Raw genomic sequence first — 27,194 nt, forward strand, 5'->3', positions numbered from 1 at the left:
ATTCAGCTTTGTTAAAATGTTACTGGCACAAGACATGTGACCGTAGAGTGGTGCAGATCTCAAATGGCTTCAAAGTGAATTGATAAGAGCCCTTAAAAAGAGCCAGTTTCGGTCCAATTACTTCAAATCATAATATACAGGCCTACTCAAAATGGCCATTCTATAGTCAGGCATAGTAAACCTCTTGGTGCTTTTTAAACCAATGCAATTGGCAAACGAAACAAGCATTCCCATCAAAATCCAAATCTTCTGTCTCATTCTTTTTACTCCACAAATAAAAATATGTTATATGTCCATCTATTTTATTGAATGCTAAATTTATACCTTCTATTATTTCAATTTTCTAAAATAAATAAATAAATAACTCATCATATTTAGATAATTGAAATAATAATAGGCATAAATTTAGCATTCAATAAAATAGATGGACATATGACATGTTTTTATTTGTGGAGTATATAATAGAGCAAGAAGAGTGAAATAGAAGATTTGAACTCTTCGCATCCAACTCGGAATTATGCTCTATCCTTGGGCCTCGATGATGAAATGAAAGTCTTCTTTTTCTCACACTGGGCCAAGCACTGCGTCAAACAAGATATGATTTAGAAATGAAAAAAGTTAGCGTCCAAACATATTTTTTGGAGTAAACATTTCCAACTCATTATGTGGCTATTTATATTTTATAAGACTATCAACGTATACTATTTAAACAAGTTACATAACATATTAACAAAGTCATGTGTCTAAAATTGGTTTATTCAATCGTTGCATAGTGTGTTGGAAAAAGATAGCTCTAAACATGCTTGTACTTTAGAGCCAAACTTTTTCGTTTGAAAATTTTCAATCCAAATTATTTAATGGAAATAAGTATATATCCAAATTGATTTGGATGAAAATTCCTCAAACCCACTGCATGACAATTAATTAAACTATCCGCATGTACTTTTAGCCAAATGACATATTTAAATGAGTCATATAACTTTTTAAATAATAATACTAATTAATGGTTTTATGGATTACTAAGTGATGGGTTGAAGGAAATTTCTTCAAACCAATTTGTGGAAAAACATTGTCTGATTATTATTTATTATGGGACCTTATAGTAACAATCCTTTGCAAATCATGTTGTCTGCCAATGCGAGAGATACCAACATGCATGACCTTATTGGCCAACTATTAACTTAGTACAAATGATTTTAATTAAAAATATAAAACACTTGTTGTGGGTTATAGATAACTCAATTAAGTGTTTTAGTATAATAATAAAGAGTAATCATCATAATGTGGATGACAGATTGAATTTTTATCATATCTATAAAAAAAAAATAATAATAAAAAAGCCCTTGCATCTTGCATTGCAATTTTTTGGCTGCGTTTAAAACCCGTCTAAGTTCATTGCTGCTTTTTGTTGGTTAACTTGAGGTCACTTGGGACTATGAAGGTGATATTTGATTTTGTTTTTACCTTTGGTCCCCTGGGTTTTTCTTTGAGGCTGCAAATTAAGCAAAGTATCAAATTGTTTACGAAAAGTTAGGGCTCAATTAAGAAAAAAGAGAGATGCTATGTCCACAACATTCTTACAACATTTTCACAATAAATCATAGATGGTTAGTTGTTATTGGTTCAAATTTGAACCTAACACTATAATTACTTTTTTGCCCCAATAATAACAACCCGTAACAATTTTCCATTTAAGATTTGTTGTGAAAATATTGTGGACATATCATTTCTCTCGGAAAAAAATATTTATGTTCTTTTTTTAGCCAGTGAGTCAACTTCCAGTTTAAGTTTATACTCAATTATGAGTAATACTACCATTACAAACTATTTTACAACATATTTACAATACAAATTATTGATGTTGTCAATTCATACTAGTTCTCATTTGGGTTCAGTACTAAATCACTTTTTCATTTACCAATAACTACTCATCATATTAGTATTTTGTAAAAAATGTTACCAAATAGTTTGTAACTTTAGCATTTTCCCTCAATTATTAAACAAGTCATGCTTAAATATAATAATGTATTCATGAACAAACTTGTAAGTATAAGATTCTATACACACACACACACACACACATTGAATACTTGATCCCCTCCCTCGACGCTTATTATAAGTTGATATCATAGACATACATACTAAGGGTGCGTTTGGATATCGCTTATTTTGCTGAAAACTGAAAACAATAAAAAAATAATTTTCGATTACTGTTCACAAATGAAAATACTGTTCATTTGCCTATGAATAGTGCAAGAGGCGATGGTTAAAAAAAAAAAAAAAACACACTAAAACGTGGACGTGTAGACACGCAATCCAAATGGTTCCTAAGTATCCATTTGACAAAGATTATTTTTATCAACTTATTTTACTATTTATGGGTCTCACTGCACTTTTTGGTACTATTCATGAGTCCCACTGTACTATTTCAGCTAACTTTTACCTTTATTTACATTATTTTCAGTAAAAAGTTTTCAGTTTCAGCAAAATAAGTGGATCCCAAACGGATCCTAAATATCTTTATAATTTTAATTAAATGAAAATACAATATGAAAAATGTTATGTCTAAATTTATTTTCACAACACTTAAACAACAAATTCTAAGTGATAGGTTGTTTTTTTAACTGTTATTGGTGAGAAAAAAATAATTTTAGTGATAAGTCTAAATTAGAATCAATAACAAGTTACAACCTAAAATTTGTTGTAAAAATGTTATTAAAATATTGTGTTCTTAACACTACTCATAAAATACCACATCTTCCATAAAAATATCCTTTTTTTGGGGTTCCATGTCACAGAGTACTCATTCATCAACAGTGGCTTAATTTGTTTCAGAGATTTTCTGCACTTTGTATTCACACCGTGCGCTCCAAGTGAAATATTGATCGAACCGTTGAAGAGGACTTCACCATAAATTATTCGATCAAGGTATATGGTGCTCACTAAATTAGGTTACTTGCTTCTCCCCCCCACCCCCCAAAAAAAAGGTTACTTGATGTATACTGTTGCTGTATAGCTAGCCCATCGCAAGGAAGGGGTTTAAATGGCAACCCAATCCCTTTTTTTTTGGGGGGTGAATAAAATAAATTTTTTTTTTTAATTTAATGGAAAGACTTTATTAAAGAAGAAAACAATACAAAAGGGTTTCGCTCCTTTGCAGTATGTATCACCTTCAACACTAGGAGAACAATGACCAAGATCGAAACTACCAAAATAAAAATTAATTGTGTGACCATTTAGCTAGTTCATGGACTGCTAAATTTACTTCACGATGAACCCAACTAAAGGATACAGAACCAAAATCAATAAATGCAGAGTTAACGGCAGATATAAAGTTGAGCAGTCTCCTTGGAATTTGATCAACATGGGCTCTTAAAAAATTTATAGGTGTTGGAAAAAATAAAATTAAAAAATCATTAGGAGAGAACATGCATTGCTAAGATTATTTTCAATGGGTTCCATCAAGATGGAAACATGTGTTCAAAAGTGGACACGTGTTATAATCTCAACAGGTTTAGTATAACTGAACATTGGATCCAAACCGTATCCATTTTCAATGTATTGCTTTCCCGATGTTTTTAGACTAGAATGCTATAGCCTATAGGTGCTTTTATCCACAAACACACACACGCACCAAAAAAAAAAAAAAAAAAATGCAATTGGTGCTTCATAAGTTGCGTGCTTAGGTGACTAATAACTACACTTAACACATGAGTAATATCTCTACTGTTTTCAGAGAGAGGGAGAGAGAGAGGGAAAAAAAGGAAAAGTAAGAGACTATTTGGATGCAAAAATTAATCATTCAATTTCTATCACTCATAACTCATCACTTAAATTTTCACACCTGTTCGGCACCATCACTCACTTTCCATCACTCAATATTTTTTACACTATTTGTGGACCCCATACTTGTCACTTGGTGCAGCTTTTTTTTTTTTTTTTTTTTTTTAGTACCCAAACTCACCGAACCCAAAAAAAAAGAAGAAGAAAGAATTGAACCCAGAAAAACCTAGCCAAAAAAGAACCTAGTGAAAGAAACAAAAAAAAAAAAAAAAAAAAAACCCAACGTAGTGAAGGAAGAAGAAGAAGCCACTAGTGTGAAAGGAAAATGAAAAAAAAGAACATGAAGAAACGCATGCACTGAACCCAGTGAAGAAAGAAAGAAAAAAAAAAAAGAGATGGTCAAAAGTTGTGGCTATGACTGACAGTGGGTCCCTCCATGTAGTGCTATTTACGGAAATACCATTGAGTTATGAGTTATGGAAACTGAAAATAGTTAAAATATTTTTTCAGTTTCCATAACTCATAACTCAAAAATCAGAGAATTAAGTGATGAAAACAGGGTTATGGAAACAGAGTTATCGTGTAGTCAAATGGATATTGAGCTATAGGTCCTACCATTTTTGTGTTATGAGTTATGGAAATAGAGAACTGAATTATGGAAACAAGCCATCCAAACAGCCTCTAAGCTTTGGTGCGTGCAAATGCAATAGGTGCTTTCATGTTGGTGTTTTCACATTTATTGTACTGTTTACAAATACCCAAAATATGAATTTAATTTGTAGAAAAATTATAAATAATTTTTTTAATAATAATCCCACTTTATTTAAGTTTTTTATTATTATTAAAAAAGCATATTAAATTCATTATTATTATTATTAGCTGAAATTTAATAATGATACATTGAAAATAGGTTGGTATACTGAAATATTTCATCCCAATAGACAAACCGAAACAATGATTGAAGTGGTATTCATAACATTGTTTTCACATAGATCCTCCAATTTTTTACTATTTTCACACTTAACCACATAGGTAATTATGATAAAAATTGTGTAAAAATTTGTGGTCCTAAAATTTTTGTATTACAGAAGACCCAAGAAGTTTCCTCTCCCTATTTCTCTTGATTTGAGTTTTAAACGTTAAAAAATTGTAGACAGCATGCTGCCCACAAGCAACTAGCCCCCTAAACCCTAATTCATAACCTATTTTCATCTTAAACCTTTTTATTAGGCAAAGATCATTATTGCTTTAATAACATTCAAACATAAAAGTATATATTAATAAACCATTTTGAATATGAAGATGAAGAAGAAGGTACATGATCTTCACAGGTGATAAAATTCTGTAAGGATGTGATGTAAAATTCATGTTTTACTTTTTCAATCCCAACATGTCACATTATCTTATCATATATTTAAAAACAATCACAATTACACTCAATCAATTCTAATACCCGTATAAAATCCAACCAAATTGGGAGTTTATTGAGATGTTATTAGGTGTAGTAAGATGTATTGAATTTTAAGTAAAATATTGATATGACAATCACTTATTGAATAATGTAATCAGCAAGAAAAGAAGACCTTGTTGAGCTTGAATTTAGTTCAACTTTGTAAAATGACTTGAAAGGTGTAGGATAAGTAGAAGCCGTAAGGCGAAAGTAAAATACCACTAATTTTAACCTTATTTTACTTATTTCCTCCTTATCAAATTCAGACTAATTTAACAATATCCCTTTTCACTTATATTTCAAAACCATCATAACGTGGATGACAGATTGAATTTTTATTGTATCTATAAAAAGAAAAAAACAAAAAAACAAAAAAAACACTCTTGCATTGCAGTTTTTTGGGTGCATTTAAAACCCATCTAAGTTCATTGCTGCTTTTTGTTGGTTAACTGGAGATCACTTGGAACTATGAAGGCGGAAGGCGATGTTAAGGATCACAGTCAGCATAACAGCTAGCAGCAAATCCAGCTATGTTTCAGCAACTGTGATAGAGTGATAATTTTCAAGTTCAAAATTGTAGCGTGATAATGTGATAGTTTAAATTCAATTTCTAAATTGTAACAGCCCTAGATTGTGATAAGATAAGATAATATAGGATAGAGTTGTTTATAATTCAAACTTCTTGTATTTGAATTCTGGCACTTGTATAACTCTATAAATGATAAGTCCTACACCGAATTTGGTTAGGATGCAAAACAATTTCAGATATTATTGCCTTCACAGGTGATAATGAAATACAACTACTTTTGGAACTATGGAGGCGATAATAAAATACAACTACTTTTAATGTTATTTTACTTATTCCGTTCTTATCAAATTCGGATTTTAAGAATCCATTTTAGGAAAATTTTGACATCACTTTTATGGAAAATGAAAAAGGCTATCAAAATATTAATTGCTTTTTTTTTTCTTCTTTTTTTTCTTTTTTCATAAAAATTTTCTTTAATTAGATTCTTAACCAATGCCATACGACACTCATTAACATTTCTCATGTCGGGTCATGTCTTTTCTTTTGGTAAATATTGTCCACATGTCAAGATCATGCACTTTATTAATTTATTGGTGGTTAGTGGCCACAAATCACTCCTTTCTCGGAGGCATCCACTTTTCTTGGTGGTTAGATTCCTTTATTGGTCCAAACACATGGTCAAGATCACCTTACCCTCCCTTAATTAAGGATGATGGTATTTTTCACAATGAACCATGATTTTGAAATATCTGTCAAAAGTCGAAAGGGATATTTTTAAGGGAAATCTTAACGAGTGCCGTATAACATTGATTAAGAATCTAATTAAAGAAATATTTTATGGAAAAAGAAAAAAAAGCAATTAATATTTTGATAGCCTTTTTCATTTCCCATAAAAGTGATGTCAAAACTTTCCTAAAATGGATTTTTAACCAATGCCATACGGCACTCGTTAACATGACCTATTAATACCTTTTGATAGATTTTTCAAGGTAATATTTCATTGAAAAAAAAAAAAGAAAAAAAAAAAAAGGCCACCATCCATATTTGAGTGAGGGTATGGTAAGACCAAGATTTATAAAGAAATCGGGATTTGGGGGATAGAATTTCTTAATTTAACTCCTAGTTTGGCTTCACAACATTAGAATTTAGAATTTTACAATTTCCGCATGGAAAATAAACACGTCGATTTTTTTTTTTTTTTAATAGAATAAACTTGTCAATTTGAGGGTTATAAGTTTTAAATTCCATCTAAATAGGCATAATTCGATTTGGAGGTTGTTTTTCTCTTGGGGTTGCTCCAGTTGAGTTTTCTAATATTATTCTCCAAAGAAAGATAATCCTTGTTGATAAAAAATTATATCTTGTTTTGGGTGTATACATTATCTCTCTTACAACAGGTGGATCTCACATCATACCATTTGCAACAGGTGGATCTCACACATCATACCATTTTTCTCTCAAAGTAGGTGAGTCTCGGCAAAAACAAACACATACAAAGAGGAAGAGTAATAGAGTTCAAAGTACACCATATACTTCACTCAAAACCCCTAATAACTTTACTCCTTTTTACACACCTAAATCTCATTTCATTGTTCATTCCATTCCATTTAATTCCCTCCTCCCTTGTTAGGGAGGTGTGTTTATTTATTTATTAAAAAAAATATTAGCTTAATTTGTGCCTGTATTTTAACGTTTTGGGCCTTTTGGCACAAGCTGTTCCAAAAGGTAATATTAAAGGACAGTATTGAATATTAATGCCCAAATGAAAAATCATTTACCCAGAATAATCCGAATTGTCACTAGAGAGTAAAGATGAGGTCTAAATGCTCCAAACGGCTTGGGCTCAAACTGACAATCCAAATCCGCCACTAAAGGATTAGTATGGTTTGGTTTAATTATTCCCTAGGCCTACATAGAGAAACCCCGAAAAGCTAAAGAACCCAACCAATCCAACCCTTATAGAACCCCATCCGCCATATGCACGATTGATTGATTCATCATTGGAATGATGATGGGCAATGTGTGTTTTGGTGATGATTTCTGATCAGATGCTAGGGAAATGGGGGTACCCGTCACGATTGTTAATAAGGTTAATTTCGATGTACTCATATATAAAAGTAACAGTGTAAATGGTATCAAGTAGTTGGGTATGATTCTGCTGGTAATGTGATTGAAGCTTCATTTACAACCAAGCAATTTGGGCTTGACCTTGATGAATCAAAGGTACACCAATTAAGCTTACACGAAAGAGGTATTTAAATGGATAAGCTACACTCAGAAGTCACTATTTTCTTAGTTTCATGGTCAGCTACTTGTTTCAGTTAAGAGGGGTCCGAGAATAAATGTGGTAATGAATTTATTTGATTTGAAGAGCTGAATTCCAAAAATTGCGAAATTTGTAGAAGCAAATGTGCCCAATGTACATGTTCATAACAATACTAGAAATCCAATGCCCTAAGTTAATTTGCCATCATTTTGAGACTATAATCACGGACATTTTCAGGGCACTTACCTATCAATTAGGGGTAGGATATCCCAAAAAGTACATTTGAGACTATAATCATGGGTTTTCCAAACCCAAACAAACGGGCCAAAACCAAATTGACCGATAATTATCCATCAGAAACTGGGAAACACAAAAAACACAAAGGTAAAAATATATTATTTTATAGACGAAAAAATTTATAATAAAAAAAAACTACCGTAAAATTAAAAATAATACTAATTTACTAAAATTATTTTCGAAGAAAAAAATAACCCCGAAAATTAAAAGTACCGGTATGCTCGTATTTGACAGGAACCTAGGCGATTGAGAAGTGCCAAGGGCTGTACAGGCACCGCCCGCCACCGACGAAACCGGCCGGAGCCGAACCGATCCGCACCACCGTTTGATTTTTTCTACCCCCTTCAAGTCAGATCTAAGATTTCCATCCCCCAACACCATTTCAGCTTTTTATCTTCAAGCCACCTCTGCTTTTGCTGCGGCGGTGTCACCCAGGTCAGATCTTCAAGGTATTGTCTCTGCCTCCATCGCCTGGTGGTTGATTAGACTTTGCAGGTGAGTTAATCGATGGTTATTCCCAAGAATCTTCAGCTTGTTTGGGTTTTTATATTTGGGTTTGTAGTGGGTTTTGAATCCTATGATCTAAGTTTTGATTTGTGGTTTGAATCCTTGAGTTTTCTGGGTTTGATTTTGGTTTTAGATCTCTCTTTTTCTGTGTGTGTGATAGACAGGTGGACACCGACCACTGCGCCGACCGGTATGCTCGTATTTGATAGAAAGCTAGGCGATTGAGAACCAGAGATTTTGAGGAGGAAACGCAAAAGTGTGCTGTGGTTAGAAAACGATGGTTTAGAGGGTGTTTGGTCATTGATTTCAAAACATATTGCTCAGTGTTTAAACACTGAACAATATTGTTCAAAAACAAAAAAAATACGTTTGGTAGACCATTTCGGAACAGGAGTGTTTGAAAAATATTGCTCAAAACATATGTTTAAAACAATAGTTTTTGAAATCACCTTTGGACTGATTTTGAATAACAAAAATTATTGCTGAGTGGCACTTTTGTAATTAAGTTGAACAGTATTAGGGCCCACCGGTTAGCTTTTTGAAAGAATGGTCTCACCCACACAGACACAACCCGGCAGCATTTAAAAAATATTTTATATTTATTTTGTACTTTGTTGATTTAAAAAATATTTATTTTGTACTTTGTTCAGCTTTTTTTTACCATCTAACACACACATACCAAACACATATTTTATGTTTTTGAACACTGAAACAAGTTATTTAAACCATGATACCAAACACATTTTTTTGTTTTATAAACACTAAAAACATGTATTTCAATAACACTTTTTAAACTACAATTTTCACATCTTTTTAAACAATAAGTTTTGAACTCTATAACCAAACGGGCCCTTAGAGTTGCTTTTTGAGAAATGACAGATATGTCCCCGTTTATGTTTTATGGGCCGAATGGATGGGAGGTGGGCCAGTTTGGGAAGAGGGAATCATGGTGGGCCTGAATCCATTGGTAACAAACTGGGCTTGGGATCTGATGGGCCTAGAATTCAGCTTTGTACTACAAATGTCAAAACTTGTGGCCATACTTAAAATAGATCAAAAACTACACAATCAAGCCCAACAAAAAAAGAAAGTAAAATCAGACTGGAAGAAAGTACTAATTAATAGGGACCTCTATTCGGACACGTGCATTACATAGTCAGAAACCGACAGAGATAGATGAGCGTCACAAACAACGCATCACTGAAAACATTCATTACATGCAGAACTAGACTTGTTAAAACTTAAATTCACACCATGCATTTAAACTTGATCATCTTCAGGCTCAGGAAGCATGTTCAAATCAGAAACACGGCCATTCCCATGGGCCTCTACCATAACAGCAGGCACCACATTCAAATCAGGAAGACCGCCATTCTCTTGGTCCATCAAATCAGGAGTCTCATTCAGGTCAAATATGGCGGCAGGACGGGCATTCTCTTGGGCTACCAGCACAACAGCCCTTGGGACATTCTCTTGGGCTACCATCACAACAGCCCTTGGCTCTCTTACACAACCAGGTAGCCGTGGACGTTTGGAATGCTTTTTCATGTGACCACATCCAGCTCTCATCGAGGAAAATGTTTCTTCACAATGCTTACAAGTGTTCTGTGAAGAGAGGTTGTCCATAGGATAGTGGGGAAATGAAGAGAGAAACAAAGAAATTAAAGGAAAGCTAGGAGTATCGGAGTGAGTGTGTGTGTGTGTGACTAACTTCAAGAATGATGCCATTTATAGATGATGAAGGGACTACTCTCAGACTTTTGAGAGCGACTCTTTTTGGTGGAAAAAGAAAAAAAGAGAGGACGCATAATGCCTATCTGCTGATAGGACAAGTTTGAGAGATACCCTCTACAGTTTAAACATCCTCTAAAGTCATCACTCATTAGGCGTATTTAAAGTCTTGAGATTGACAAGGTGGAGGACGGAGCCGGAGTGTCACTCTAGAATATTTGGAAAAGGCATTTCTACACTACATGACAGGCAATTTAGTAAGCCTAATAAAGCCATAATACTTTCTGTATAGGATTAGGGACACGAATTACAAAGGTAACCAAAATATAATTAAAGTAGTGGATCACTCGTTTCTTTTTTTTTTTTTTTTTTTTTTTTGAAACCGTGGATCACTCATTTCTACACTATATGACAAAGGCAATTTAGGCTGTGTTTGTTTCATGTAAATGATTAACCGGAAAATACTTATTTATTGGAAATACTATTTTCCGGAAAGGAAAATAACTTTAAGTGTTTGGTTGCATTTCAGAAAATGTTGTGAAAAATATTTTCTAGTGTTTGGTTATATGGCTGAAAATGTTATTTTCCTACAAAATTTCACACGGCAATTCAACCCACGGCAGGAAACACCGGCAATCAAAAACCACAACCACCAAAACACCACCACCACACCACCACAACAACAACAAAAATCAAAATCACATAGAAAACACATTTTCGCACCTGCCAAACAAATATTTCATCCCTCAATTCAAAAACACAAATAAAACCCAGAAAAATTATAAATCATAATCCAGTCAAAGAGAGAAGAAGGAAGAGAGGGAGGACGATCGGTTTTGGGGTGCGACGATTGCGATCGGGGACGACGAATCTGGGTTCGCGATCGGGGACGACGAATCGGTGCTGCAACTGCGATCACGATCGGCGCGAAGGCGAAGTTGACGAGCGAAGTCGAACAGCGAAGTTGACCGGCGAAGTCAAAGGTGAGATGGCGATCGGCGCAGCGCTACGGCAATCAGACCCGGTGCTGCAACGATCGAGTCGTTCTTTCTCTCTCTTTCTCTCTCTCTTTCTCCCTTGCGCGTCTTCTTTCTCTCTGTCTCTCTCCCTTTACGCGTCGTTCCGGAAGTGATTTGAAAGTAAAATAAAATCGGAAATGATTTTCCGGAATTAGAGAACTTATTTTACGGTCAACGGAAATTATTTTCCGTTTGACCCAATTTTCGGGATGAACCAAACAGTCTATTTTATGGAAAAACACTTCCGGAAATGCTTTTCACCAAAAACAAACACAGCCTTAGTAAGCCTAATAAAGCCATAATACTTAATGTATAGAGACACGAATCACAAAGTTAACCAAAATATAAAGTAGTGGATCACTCATTGAAATAAATAAAATAAATAGACAAAAAGAAGTAAAATTTTCAGGTATTAAGTCAATAAATAATGACTCCAATCCATACAAAGATAAGCATGAATTATAAGTATATACCATTTGAAAAAAATTATAGCTTCTCATTGTTAAATTAACTTATTTCTTTTATCGAATTATAAAATTAATTAATTGTGACTATGTGCATTTGTGATTGAATATTATGCCACGGTCAGTCTGGGTATGGCATTTTTAATCTTATTAATTAATTATCTTATTATTAAGCATACCATTAACTAAGGTTAAATTCCTCTAAAAAAAAAAAACCCTATGGCTAAATATGATAACATTTCATTTTGATGAAAACAATTTAAACTAAATTTTGTCACAAATAATGCTGCAGAAATATGAGCAGTTAGACAAGACTTATTAATTGCATGAGAACTTGGTTACAAATTTATAAACCTGCAAATTGATTCTGAAATTGTGATATGTTGGCTAACATTAAATGGGACAATGGCTCTGGCTATAGCTCCATTAATTTGCGATTGTAAGGCCCTACTAAGTAGAGCGTGGACCATCCTACTATGTCACATCTTCCATGAAACTTACAGCGTCGTGGATAGCTTAGCCAAGAAATTAGTTATTCAAAGAAGCATTCTAGTGGAATATGCAATGTGTCCTAGGGAAAAAGCACTCCTAAAGAGTATTTCCTAACACCCTTGAATGGTTTTGGTGGGCCTTTTTTGAGATGTTGGGCTGGGCTGGGCTGCCTCCTGCTATACTGGGCCCAAGTGTTTTGGATAAGAGAGTCGAGACCGGTCCAATTGTAAACTACCTTGGTCCGGCTTATGCATAAACTATGCCCCCTTTGCCATAACTTTGGTCACATGCCCATGGTAGGCAGAACTGCTATGAAAGAGTTATGGCAAGCATATGTAATAATAATAAAATAAAGCACATTTGCCCTTTAGACAAAAATGAATAAAAGATCCTTAATTAAAATGAAGACCACAACGACAAGAAATGCCTTGTAAATGAAATGGCGGAAGTAACTAAGGAAGAAATGAGTTATCAAAGAAGGAAAAAATCAATCCGCCATGCTAAGTTATGTTACAGGACCAAGACCAAGGTGGGAACCATTTCCTCAATGTGAATAATCTCTCAAGAAGATTTTGTCATAGAAATTAATCACTTTGAGGGAAATAGGCCTAAATGGCTTGTGCCCAAGAGAATCATTTGCCTCTAACAGAGAGTAAACCTTTAAAGGGAGAGACAGGATTAGCCTATTGGTGCATGCTTGCCATTTTATGCTCTCTATTTTTGTTATTTCTAATTCTTCTTTTCTTTTCTTTTCTTTTCTCTTTTCTTTTCTCTGTGCTTACCTATCTAGTAATGTTGTGATTCTCTCCTAGAGGTTACTCTTGCCCCCCTTGTGCACGGCAAGGGTCCTTTATATACTATCTGCCATGACTGACTTTTACTATTTTAGCGTTTAACCACTTTTATCTGGTTTGGGTGTCCTTGTCGACCACCACTGGTTTGTTAGTTGTCCAGCTACCACCACTTACCTGTGCTAGTTGCGCCACTTCCACCACCAGACAAAGAAGGTTATTTTGTTTGCATGTTCATCATGGCATTCTTATCCGCCATGGTATGGTTGTTCTCTCTTACTATCTTTCATGGCATGCACCTAGTGGTTCTAGCTCATTCTTGCCTCTTTTGAGTAGTATGTCATCCCAACAGGACATTTCTCCCAAAAGAACCCGAGCGGGAACCCCAAAATAGGCTTTCCCCTCTCCCCATCGCCAAACCGTATCCTCTCTTACCTCTGACCCATGACCCACCACTTCCTATATTGGCTGGGTACAAGTTGGTGATGTGTGGGCCTTACGCGTACTACACTCCAAGTACGTTCGAAACTTGTTCGTCGCTCATGTGTTTACCGTGGTCTAAAGGCTCATCTATGCATTCTACCACTCATCCTTGACCCATTATGGCGTGAATTTCTTTCTGATTTCTTATTCCTTACAACTTGCTTTATTTCAAGGGCTGGGCCTTGCCCGATTGTGGGCTTTCCCTTCTTGAGCCCATTCTTTACTCTTTCCGTAATCCTGCTGCCATTTTCTTCCTTACCATTTTGTTGTTCCTGCCGTGGTGTTATTTGACCTGTGCCTGTTGGGCCTCTTTGGGCCTATTGCTTTTTCTTCTCCCAATGACTCAAGATGGTCATTGATTTTATACTCATGTTACTTTGGACTTTTCTTAACCCATTTCATTACTTGTGGGTTCTTTTGTCCCATTTCTTTCTCCTTGAGCATCCTTGGCCCATTTGCTTTTCTTGGGCATCCTTGACTCATTTTCTAATTCTGCATACCCATGAGCTTTTACTAACTCCCTTGGGCTTTCCTGGCCTAATTACCTTATTCCTCATCCTTGGAGCTCATAGGCTTCCCATCAACCCCTTACTTTCTTACTTCATTATTTCGGGCCTGCTGTGGCCCATTCTTACTTTGCTACATCATATAATGCCCATGAGTTTACTATTTCTCTCTCTGGGCTCTTTTAGGCCCGTCTACTTTCCTCAAGGCTATGAACCATCGTTCCTTCTATCCAGGCTTAATGGTTTTTCTAACTATCCATTAACTCTTTTCTGCCCATATTGTTAGGCTTCTTCCTGCTATTGGGCCTCAAAATGAGCATCAACAATGGTAAACTCTATAAAGGAAGGACGATGGACCAACTTTTATATATACTAATTAATTAAAAAAAAAATTCTCTTTCTAAAATAAATAGTGATTAAAAAAATTTTAATTAGGGGAAGAATATATATATATATATATATATATATATATGTAAGGACTGAAATTGGATTAGACCCAAAATAGGATTGGGTTCTAGCCCAAGCGACCCAAACAACAAATTTGTAGAGCGTGGATGAAAGAACTAGATCTATTCCAGAAGAAAAAACGATTAAGTTGGTAATTTAAGATTGTTACACACAAGTAGGATGAGAAAATCTGTCCTCGAAGTAACTCGAGGAGTTTATATTATATTGTCTTGTTGAACGATGAGATTAAACAAGAGTTCGCAGTCTTGTTCTCAAATTACTTGATTTTCCCCGATCCTCCCTCTTTTTTTTAGTACATCTTCTCATATTATATACTACAATCTTGGTATCATTCCTACCACACACATGTAGGCTAGATTCGGGGAACTCCTTCCTGTTCCATCCAGCAACTCCCAAAACTATCAACCAGTAGCTGTAAGGCTGCTTGATCATTGTTTAGGCATCACTTCCACATTAATGCGGCCAGAGAGTTGGTTGAGAGGCATTTAATGCGGAGGTAGCAGCTTTTGAAGATGTTTGTTTGCCCTTTTCTTTTCTTACCCCTTGTCCAATGTCCAACTCTTAGTTGTGATGTAACTTTGAAGAAGGTCCATGATGATATGTCACTCTTACTAACCTCGGACACTTGCTACCAAGATGACTTTTCTCCTCGAACATTCGTTGGACTTATCTCTTATTATCTCTACTCTTCTCTTTATTCTGTTCCCCTTATAATTTCATCTGAACATCCTCGGATGGTCCAATGTCCTCGGATTGGGCCATAGGCCCAATTAGTACAGCCTTAATAGTACCTCCTAATTAAATGACCCCCACAATATATATATAAAAGGCACTCAACTTTGTTACTTGTATAGACCCCACTACGTTTCCTAAAAATAAAAGAATAACAATAATATATATAACCGAAATCTTTGATTTTTGGTTGACCTCTCCATAATTTTCCACATCAGTATTTTTTATTTACATTTTTTTTAATTTGATTTAATTCTTTCGATTTTGTAGCACCAAATTGCAGAAAATTTATTAAATTTTATTTAAAAAAAAATTAAATTTAGTTGTTTGGTGCTATATAAGCGCTATACTTAAAGGAGACCTAAATTATCACCTAATCAGGGAATTTTTAGATAATTTTAATAAACTATATAATAACTCCATTAATATAAATAACTCCATTATTATAAATCTATCCCAAAAAACGGAATATATCTTCATTAATTTGATAATTTTTACATTGATAACATTTTTTTTAAAAAAAAAATCTATCATATTTCCTTATATCTATTGTGGGGCTAGGGAATTTGCGATCTTGACCCATTTTACATTAGGGCCCAAGTCCCGAGCTGAGAAGAGACTTTGCCGAGGATGTACAACAAAAGTCCAAATGGCTTAGAGGTGTAGCCGAGGACGATCCTATCCTCGGCATCCCAAAATTTAGAAGGAAAGAATGGCACGCCATCAAAAGGCAGCCTCCAGAGTGCTCCCAGAAGAAAGGACGAGTACAGTTTAGGAGCGGTTCAAGGGAAAGGCTGCCAATACTGCAATTAAGTACTCTGTGCCTGACAGGGCCATGCTCTTTAACTTTTACAACCACCCCCAACCACTTTGGGTATGGGCTGACAAGACAAGTATCAACCCTAAAAAGTGAAACCTACACGTGGGCGTATGAGAGAGGGGAATAGCTAGTATAAAAAGGGGAGGAAGCAACCAAAGGTGGGGGGGGGGGGGACAGATCGTCTCCCGGACCATTGAACCCTAGAAAAGGGGAGAATAATAAGAACATGAAACTCCTCGAACGAGGTCTAAGGACCGGAGCCACTCAGGCTGTGCCGGGAAAAAGTATTGTTAGATATGCTAGGTTCACCCTCGTGCAAATTACTGTGAACACCATGACCAACCAACGTCCGGCGACTAAGGCCTAGCCTTTTAACCCAGCTCTACAAATTTTATTGTTTGGGCCTTTAATGTTCGAACCCAACACACCAATTTGGGGTCGTTACAAATTGAGTCCTTACAATTGGCGCCGTCTGTGGGGAGACTTGTGCGTTGGCACAGGCGGTGGTAGAATCAAGCCCTTGTCAAACAGGGGTTTGCGAAAGCCCCTCCATCATTTCCAGCAGCATGCTGTTGTTGTCCTAATATAAAGTTCCACTAGGGGGCTACACTTCGCAGTGTCAGGGGCACGAGCAGTTCTAGGGGCTTCCAACATCAAGTCAACGCCCCACACCTTGGTCAAGGGGCTAATCCTCGAAACTTAAAGAAAATCTAAGTTTTGGACAGAACCAAGGTCTTGTATGGTCCTCGGACTCAAACCTATAGGGAAACCAACTACTTAAAGAAAATCTAAGTTTTGGACAGAACCAAGATATTGCATGGTCATCGGACTCAAACCTATGGGAAAACCAACTACTTAAGAGAAATTATAAGTTTTAGACAGAACCAAGGCTTTGCATGGTCCTCGAACTCAGACCTATGGGGAGGTTAATCATTAGGAAATGGATTAAATCCTAGACAGAATGGAAATCCCGCCCTTTCCTCGGATCCCTAGTTCTAAGGAAACTAATGCAAACAAGTGTTTAAGCCCGGTATAGTCATACCTCAGTCCTCGGACCGGATGCCAAAAATGGTTAAGGCTATGAATGTTGTCAGGAACGTGGCAAAGCACCCTAGTACTCGGCGATCCTCTCAGATAGTTCATGTTGGGTTACCCATCCTTGGATGATCACCTCATACACAATACAGAGCATTCAGCTGTTATCTTGGTTAGTCTTATATGTTTAACCTACTTCAGGTCGGCATTATTGTGCCTATTAGTCTCAATAAGTTCAAAATAATAGCTTTTTGTTACCAAGGGTTTCGGCCCCAAATATCGTTCAAAAAAAAAAAAAAAAAAAAAACACCAGCATATTCATTCACAAAATAACTATTACAGAAAAGAAAGAATACGTAGAATAGAATAAAGTCATCTTTCATTAAGGCAAAGAAATAGTATAGCATACAATGAGGGGTTTAAGCAAGCCTATACCAGAAGCTAACTACAGAAGCAAAAAGAAAAGCAAAAGGAAAAAATATAGGAGAACGATACATCCTTCAAAATTCTGCTCTAGCAGCGACTAAGCATGTCGAGAGGGCCCTAGTAATGGAAGGGAAGAAGAAGCAGAAGCACCAGGATGGCCCCAGTGATGGAAGAGAAGAAGAAGCGGAGGTAAAAGGGGGCACTAGCGAAGGGAGAGAGGAGGAAGCGGGGATGCCTAGTCCTGTACCAGCTCTGACTCCCATCAAGCAACTTCCATATTAGCAGCGCTCGAGAAAGAGCGGATGGTACCGATGATGAGAAATCTCAGTGCTGTCGCACCAAAAATTTGATGCGACCAACACCTGCTTCGGATTTTGGCTGAAGGAAGAAGAGACTTCTTTCCCGCCTTATCAAGGAGAAGGAATGTCTTGAGTCTTTGTCTCCCTTACCCTGACCGGGCCATCTTGAGTCTCGAAGAAACCCAAGGCTTCTAGAGAAGGTATAATCCCTTCACCCCCATCCCTGCCTTGATCATGTCACCCTCAAAGGCTCAGTCACACCGGTAATGGGGACTATGGGCACAACTAGAAAGCTAGGGATTTGAAAGGCTTAAAGGGTCTACAAACAAAGAAAATGACTCTTCACCATGCTTCTTATATGGGAGGCAAGCCAGGTGGCATTTAATTTGTACAAATTTCCAAGAAAAGCTACAAACGAGATAAGTCCCGCTCCACTCCCAACGCCGTCTTCAACTGTTGGATTAACGTCGACTCGTAAAGAAAACTTATTAAAGACATGCCTCGTGCATCAAAACGACAGGAACGCTGCGTGGGTAAAACTAAAAGAATGTCTCATAATCGGGAACGTGTCCCAGGCAAACGAAGAGGCATCGACATTGATGAAGGACAAAGCTTGGCCAGCCGTGACGTAGGCCCGATGTCACCAAAACCTTATTATCCGTCCGAGGAGCCGGACAGCAGGATTTTGAGGGCTATTTTGGGGCCAGGGAATTTGCGATCCCGGCCCACTTTACATTAGGGCCTAAGGCCCGAGTCGAAAAGAGACGTTGCCAAGGTCATACAACAAAAGTCCAAATGGCCTAGAGGTGTAGCCGAGGACGATCCTGTCCTCGGCATCCCAAAATTTAGAAGGAAAGAATGGTATGCCATCAAAAGGCAGCCTCCAGAGCGCTCCCAGAAGAAAGGGTGAGTACAGTTTAGGAGCGGTTCAAGGGAAAGGCTACCAATACTACAATTAAAGTACTCTGTGCCTGACCGGGCCATTCTCTTCAGCTTTTACAACCACCCCCAACCACTTTGGGTATGGGCTGACAAGACAAGTATCAACCCTAAAAAGTGAAACCTACACGTAGGCGTATGAGAGAGGGGAATAGCTAGTATAAAAGGGGGAGGTAGCAACCAAAGGGGGGGGGGGGGATAGATCGTCTCCTGGACCATTGAACCCTAGAAAATGGGAGAATAATAAGAACATGAAACTCCTCGGACGAGGTCTAAGGACCGGAGCCACTCAGGCCGTGCTGGGAAAAAGTCTTGTTAGATATGTTAGGTTCACCCTCGTGCAAATTACTGTGAACACCATGACCTACCAACATCCGGTGACCAAGGCCTAGCCTTTTAACCCACGCTCTACAAATTTTATTGTTTGGTCCTTTAACGTTCGAACCCAACACACCAATTTGGGGTTGTTACAAATTGAGTCCTTACATCTATCAATCACATTTTTTGTCTCTTCTTTTTTTCCTTTTTTTTTTATTATTATTTTTTTATATTAATGTTGATTAGAAATTATAATTTCAATAGGATTTAAACTCTATAATTATATCAAATGATACTTAACAAATATATATATATATATATATCATTTTTAATTTCAATAGGATTTAAATTTTATATCAAATGGACTCTACCAACATATTCATCCTTTAAAAAAAATTATGTAACCAAATTTGATTAGGAATCCATAACCCTATATTATATTATAAATTGTCTTTTTTAGGGATTATTTGTTACAATTTCAACTCGGCTTTTCATTCTTATATTATTTTTTAAATAGTTTTTTTTTTAAAAAAATTCTTCCAATAGTACTCTGCTGTACAGTTTCTTGCATTGATTTTGGTTCTTGAAGCACCTTCAAAACAAAAAGTATGTAAACTTTTCTTATCATATTTAATGTTAACATATATGATTGATATTTTGGTCAATTAGAAAAAGTTTGATGAAACATAAAAGGAAAAAGAACTAAAGAATGCACAATCTGAAAAAAAAAAAAAAAAAAAAAAAAAAAATAGTGTCTGTATTAGGCAAAGGTTTTTGAAGATTGTTGTTTTTACTTTTGGAATTCTTTACATTCATGTGTATGTATGTATTGGGTTTAACTGAATTAAAATTATCTTTGAAACTTTGGTTTTGATTGAATAATGAAAATGGTAGAAGAATTATGTTCCAATATTTGGAGTCTTTTGTATATGTGTTGTTGTAGTTTAAATTTGGTATTTGAATTATTAAATTGTGAATTCATAGTTTCATTATTCACGATCTTCTATATAAGTTTTCATTGTTCATCTATTAATCATGAATAATAATATTGCTATTTGCAACCATCATGATATGGTATCAATGATATGATCATTCTGAATGCTTTCCTTTAGAGTTTAGATAGAGTCTATTTTATGATTTAAAAAAATTACAATTAAAAGACTTTTGAAATTTTATATATATATATATATATATTTTAAATTATTGGATATGTTGGATCTTTTTTCTTTTTATTTTTTGAGGAAGATATACGTTGGATCTTAAATGACTTCTATTAAACTCCATCCTTTATGACATCATTAAAAAGAAAACTCATATTGATAGGAACTATCATAAAGGACTAACGTATTATACATGGTACGGATTTAATTGTAACGTCTTATGTTATAAAATAAATAAAATAAAAATTGGGCCTATGGTTATCTTTTCTTTGCAAAAAATGGTTAAATTATCATTAATTGTGATAGTTTACATTTAGGTAAAATAGACACTCTATTAGCTAAGTTTTAAGAAATTAAAAATTCTATTTCAAAAATTTTCCAGAACATTAGATTTTATTTTAATTATTTTAGCAATTTTATATTGTAAAAGAAAAAAATTTATACATTACATACAATCATTACTCCAATTACCTATTAAATGATAGAGGATATGAGAATGTAATTTATAAATCTACTATTAAGATATATAACATAGATTAGATTAGTGATGAATGGTAAATTTGATTGCAATTAAGTATTGTGTAAAGTCATTACCATAGAATAGTCCACGTTGGAATGTGTTATGTGAAACTAGTGATATAAAAGAAAAAGAATTTTTCTAAACCATACTTATTTTCATTTATTTTCAAGTTATACAGATCAATCAATGTAGTTAAAACAGAGAACAGCAGGGAGAGTCAGAGAGTTGTGCTGCTTTTATTCAACTCGTAACCTATTATATTGAGGGGCAATTTTTTTTTTTCGATTTTAAGAAAATTTAAAAGAACTTAACTGGGATATGTCAATCTGACTTGTTTTTATGAAGTCTAGTTATAAACCGGTTTGGAAATATCTTTTCAAACCATTATGGGACAATCAATAAAAATGGCAATATGCAAAAATATTTCTAGTCAATTCTTTCTTATAACCCTATAAGGTTTTAATATTTGTCAAGGAATTAACTTTTGTTAACTCTGATAGATGGGGTGCTGTTGTTAGGAATGTGCCCAGTTCAGTTGATGTAATTTTTTTTTTCCAAATTTATCATCAAATCGATAGGGATCGGTTTTTCCATAATTGGAACCAACGCACACCTCCAAGATTTGGTTTTTTGATTTATAGTGATGTAGTGTTTTACAGCCTGTTTCATCAATTTGAAGTATTAAAAAAAAAAATATTTTTCTACTTAGTCGTTGCTCAACCACAATCAGGTCTTCTATTATTTTATTTATATGATATATTATATATTTTTATCAAACTAATACTAGTTTAGTATATTATATGTTATATAAAATATCTAACAAATTATTTCTTAAAAAAAAAAGAGGGAATATAAGAAGAAGAATTCGTACGTGGGAGTGGTGAAAAAAAGTAGTTACTTTAAAAAAATTAGTAAAAAATTAGGGGAGAGAGTTACTGATATTAATTAACGTTGCCTATATTATGGTTTTCAACCTTACGCGTGGGCAGTACCCTTCTTGGAATTGAAGCCAAGATTTAAAGGCACTACATTAGTTCAGAAACTAGTTTAAACAACTTGAAGTGAAAAGAAAAAGAGTTTTACCCAAAAATAAAATAAAATAAAAGGAAATCAGACAAAGAAAGTTGAAGGAGACAAACTGAGAAAATATGGAATGCAAAAAGAGAAGAGAGGAAGGACTGAAACTATGAGAAAAGAGTTAAAGAATCATCTGTGGGCTCAAGGTGGGTTGCAATGTTGCATATCAATTCAGTTGTAGATTTATTGGTGGTGCTGTGTGTTGTTGAATTTTTTCCTATATATGAATTGGTCAGTATGGTTTGTGGGTCAGTTTCAAAAATTAATTCCAACTGTGTCACTGCACTAGCATCAGAAGAGTCACCAGGTTCCGTTCACTGGCATGCGCTCCTTTGGTCGGCCCAAAGTTTAGTACGATTTGGTTTGTGAGGCTCAGTTTTATCAGTGAGGTTCGGTCACTGCTCAATCCTACCAGTATTGATTAGGTGATGGTCACGTAACCTTTCTATTTATAAGAGCATCCACATCAATGGATGCAAAATAGTCTATAATAGAAAAAGACACCACTTTTACACATTTTGTTCAAAAATGCTCCACATCAGTGTTTTTAAAAATGTGTAAAGATGTGTATATTTATATACTTACTACAGTAATCGTGTATATTTAAACAATTACTGTAGCTCATTCATATATTATTTTATTAATTTCACGTTCGCACATTTTTTTTTCTCTCTCTTCTCCGTGCATAACAAACTCAGTAACTTCTCCTCTCCTCATCTTCTTTTTCCTCAGATGCTCACAAACACACCCACACACAAACACATCCACATAGGCAAATCAACACAGAGATACACAAACACACCCACACACAAACAAACCCACACGGACAAACCAACAAAGAGACAAATCAGTGCTTGATTGGAATGATCGGTACTTGTGGAACGATCGGTGCTTGACTGGAACGATCGGAGCTCGTGAGTCTTGCCTGATCTGAGCTAGGGAGATCTGACCGAGATGGGTCTTGCTTGATTGGAGCTAGGGAGATCTGACCGAGCTTGATCGGTGCTTGATTGAGTTTGATCAGAGAGTTGATTTGTGTTCAAGAGTTTGATCGATGCTTGACCGGTTTGATCGGTGCTTGACTGGTTTGATTTGTGTTCGAGAGTTTCACTAGGAATAAAAGCATGGCTAGATCGGTGCTTGACCGAGCTAGGGAGAGTTGATTTGTGTTCAGAAATGGGTATAGAGATGGGTAGAGAGATGTGTATAAAGAGAGAGCAACAAATCAGAAAAATGGGTAGAGAGAGAGAGAGAGAGAGAGAGAGCATGCGTATGTAAATAGGGTAGATAAGAGAAATAATAAAAAAAATTGAGAAAATTGATGTCGGTGTTTTGTAAAAATTGTTGTGTAAAATAGAAAAAGTAGGTTTTTAGTGTAAAAATAGCTGTGTAAAATACACTAACTGATGTGGTTGCTCTAAAAACTAAAAAAAAAATTAGTCATGGTGGTCAATTTGAGATATGAAAATCTCAGGGGGTGTTTGGTAGATTAGTTTTAACACATATTTTTACATTTTAAATAACATTACACATATTTCCAGACACTTTTTCACCTACACATATATCAAAAATATCCAAACAACATAACTCAAAATCATCTCCCAAACGCCCCCTCAAAGAGTTATAAAGAAGAATTAAAACTTTATGGGGGTGTTTTTGCAACTAACCTATATAACTTTAAGGGTGTTTTTATATATAGGCCCTAAAAAAATATTCATGCACATTATTTAAATAAGTCACATGATTTATTATAAAAATCACAGAGATTAAAACTTTTGGGTTATCTCTTCAATCACTACACAATGGGTAAAAGAAAAATATATTCAAACAAGTTTGAAACTTTTTTTTTCTTTCTATTTTGTTGTGTTCAAAGGATTAAAAATGGGCCGGGGGTCAATTTTTTTAAAAATAAAAATTAGTTTCAAACATGTTTAGAGCTATCCATATGTAATTTTAATTATTTATAATCACATGAACTTGTTAATAAATTAAGTGAATATTTTGAATAATACACATAGATATATATACTTATAAATCGCCAAATAGAGTTTCAAACAAATTGAGAGCTCAACTTTGTTATTACTCCCTCCGTCCCACTTTGTTTGTCCTCTATTCCATTTTGGGATGTCCCAAAATATTGTCATGTTTCTAAAAATAAAAGTAATTAATTTACTAATGTTTCTATTATACCCCTATTAATTAACTAATTCAATTTTTTGATAAATTTATTTAAGGGTAATTTTGAAAATTTATACATTTTTAAAAGATAGACAATACAATAAATGATGTCCCCTTAAAAAGTTTGACTTTTTAAACAGGACAAACAAAATGGGACGGAGGAAGTATATTTTATAACCGTAAGAGGTTAAAAATTATATAAGGATGGAACAAAAGAATTTTTTTGGGCCCGATTGTACAATTTCATATTAAAATATATAATATTTTATATAAAGAAGATTCTGACCTTTTCCCAAGAATTATATTCATAAATTAATGCTTCCTTTTTAAAAGTCTTTATGGAAAAACATTTAATATTACCATCAGTCCAAGGGGTGCCCAAACCAACCTGTCAATCGACCGACCCGGCCAGCTCGATCGATCCGACCCGTGAACCGGTCGACCCGACGTCGGTGACGGGTCAACGGCAGGTCTTCACCCTCAGAACTCAAAAAAATCTTGAAACATAAACCAAAAACAAAACAAAGAGAACGAGACTTTACTCATATTTGCTAGCAACCTAGGAGATTGGAAACCATAGATTTTGAGGAGGAGATGAAAAACTATGTTGTGATCAGAATACGATGGTTTAGAGTAGCTTTTATAGGCCACGGAATTAAAATCCTAACCCTAATTCGTCTGGGTGTGAAATGACATAAATGCCCCCATTTATTTTTAGGGGGGGAAGTTGAGTTGGGCCATAGGGTTGAGAATTGGGCTTGAATCCCTTGGTAACGAAATGGGGGTACGATTGGGTGGGCCTAGAATTCAGCTTTGTTCAAATGTCACTAGCACAAGAAATGTGGCCATAGAGTGGTGCAGATCTCAAATGGCTTCAAGTGAATTGTTAAGAGCCCTTAAAAAGAGCCTGCTTTGGCCCAATTACTTCAAATCATAATATACAGGCCTACTCAAAATGGCCATTCTATTGTCATGTACAGAACACCACTTGGTGCTTTTTAATCCATTGCAATCGGCAAACGAAACAAGCACTGGGCCAAGCACCGCGTCAAACAAGATTTGATTTAGAAATGAACAAAGTAGCCTCCAAACAATTTTTTGGAGTAAACCTTTTCAACTCATTATGCAGCTATTTATAAGACTACCAATGTGTACTATTTAAACAAATTATATGACTTATTAACAAACTCATGTGTCTAAAATTGGTTTATTTGATCTATACAAAGCGTGTTGGAAAAAGATAGCTCTAAACATGCTTGTACTTTAGAGCCAAACTTTTTCCTTCAAAAATTTTCAATCCAAATTATTTAATGAAAATATGTATATATCCAAACCGATTTGAATGAAAATTCTTCAAACCCATGACAATTAATAAAACTATCCACATGTACTTTTAGCCAAATGACATATTTAAATGAGTCACGTAACTGCTTAAATAATAATACTAATTAATGGTTTTATGAATTATTAAGTGATGGGTGGAAGGAAATTTCTTCAAACCGGTTTATAGGAGAACATTGTCTCATTATTATTTATTATTGGACTTTATAGTAACAATCCTATGTGTTGAAACCAAGAAATTACTTTATAAAAAGTGTTGCATGTACATGGCAACTAGGATTAAACAATGACATAGGTTCAAAAAAGTGTGGTCATGTATGGTTGGCATCTAGCCAATACTACAAAATATATATATATATATATATATATATGTATATTTATATATGAGCCACGTTCATGGCATGCTGCCTAGTACAAAAGCAAAAGATAGACACTTGATTTATATATATATATATATATATATATATATTTATATATGAGCCACGTTCATAGCTTGCTGCCTAGTACAAAAGCAAAAGATAGACACAAATCAAGTAAAACAAAAACAAAAAAACAAAAGCTGAAAAGTGAATAAGGAAGTGGCATCACCAGAAAGTAAGGAACACGGTTTGGTGAAAGTGGGCCTGAAAAGTTGAAAAGTGGGGGTGTCACAAGCTAAAAAGGGGGAGTTTAAAAAGCAACGGAGCAAATAAAAAGAGAAAAGAAGCTGAAAAATGGGTCACGGCTCAACATGAAATTAGGAGCTGTGGAGGAAAAAAACTGACAAAAACTGCTCCATGATCTGATCAGTTGAGAGAAAAATGAGGGAGCAACTTTTTTGGAATCTCTCTATAAATAGAGGGAGGCACGCAAGAAAAAAAAGGGGAGGAAAAAAAAGAAAAAGGCAGGAAAAAAAGGAAAGAAAGCTGAGATACAAAAAGAGAGAAGTGCACACACACACACGGCAAAGGCATAGAGAGAAGACAAAAAAAGAGAGGCACAGTCAGAGAGAGCAACATCAAGCAGAGGAGAAATACGCAGCATAGGTTCGTATATGGGATTTTACATCAGTCCCTTTCTTCTCTAAATCTCTTTCTCCCTCATTCTCAAACTTGAATTTTTACTTGGTAATGCAAACAGGATCGGGTTTCATGGGGAGTTCCTAACTCTATACATGAAGCTTTAAATATGAGTCCTTGACTCATAACTCCTATTTGTACATTACCAAATAAAAATTCTCTCATTACTAAAATCTTTCTCTCAACCTTCTTCAAATATTTTTTGTTTGGGAAAACAAATAGGGTTGGGTTTCATGAGGAGTTCCTAACTCCATACATGAAGCTTTATACAAGAGTCCCTGACTCTTAAATCCTATTTGAAAATTACCAAATAAAATTTCTCTCAATTTGTGTTGTAATGTCTTTTCTATTAAAATTGGAGTCCTTGACTCTACCCCAAAATTGGAGTCCTTGACTCTACCCTTAAAATTGGAGTCCTTGACTCTACCCCATTATTGGAGTCCTTGACTCTACCTCTTAATTGGAGTCCTTGACTCTATCCCAAAATTGGAGTCCTTGACTCTAC

Source organism: Quercus lobata, chromosome 10 (genome assembly GCF_001633185.2).
Source record: "Quercus lobata isolate SW786 chromosome 10, ValleyOak3.0 Primary Assembly, whole genome shotgun sequence".
In the NCBI taxonomy this organism is placed as follows: Eukaryota; Viridiplantae; Streptophyta; class Magnoliopsida; order Fagales; family Fagaceae; genus Quercus; species Quercus lobata.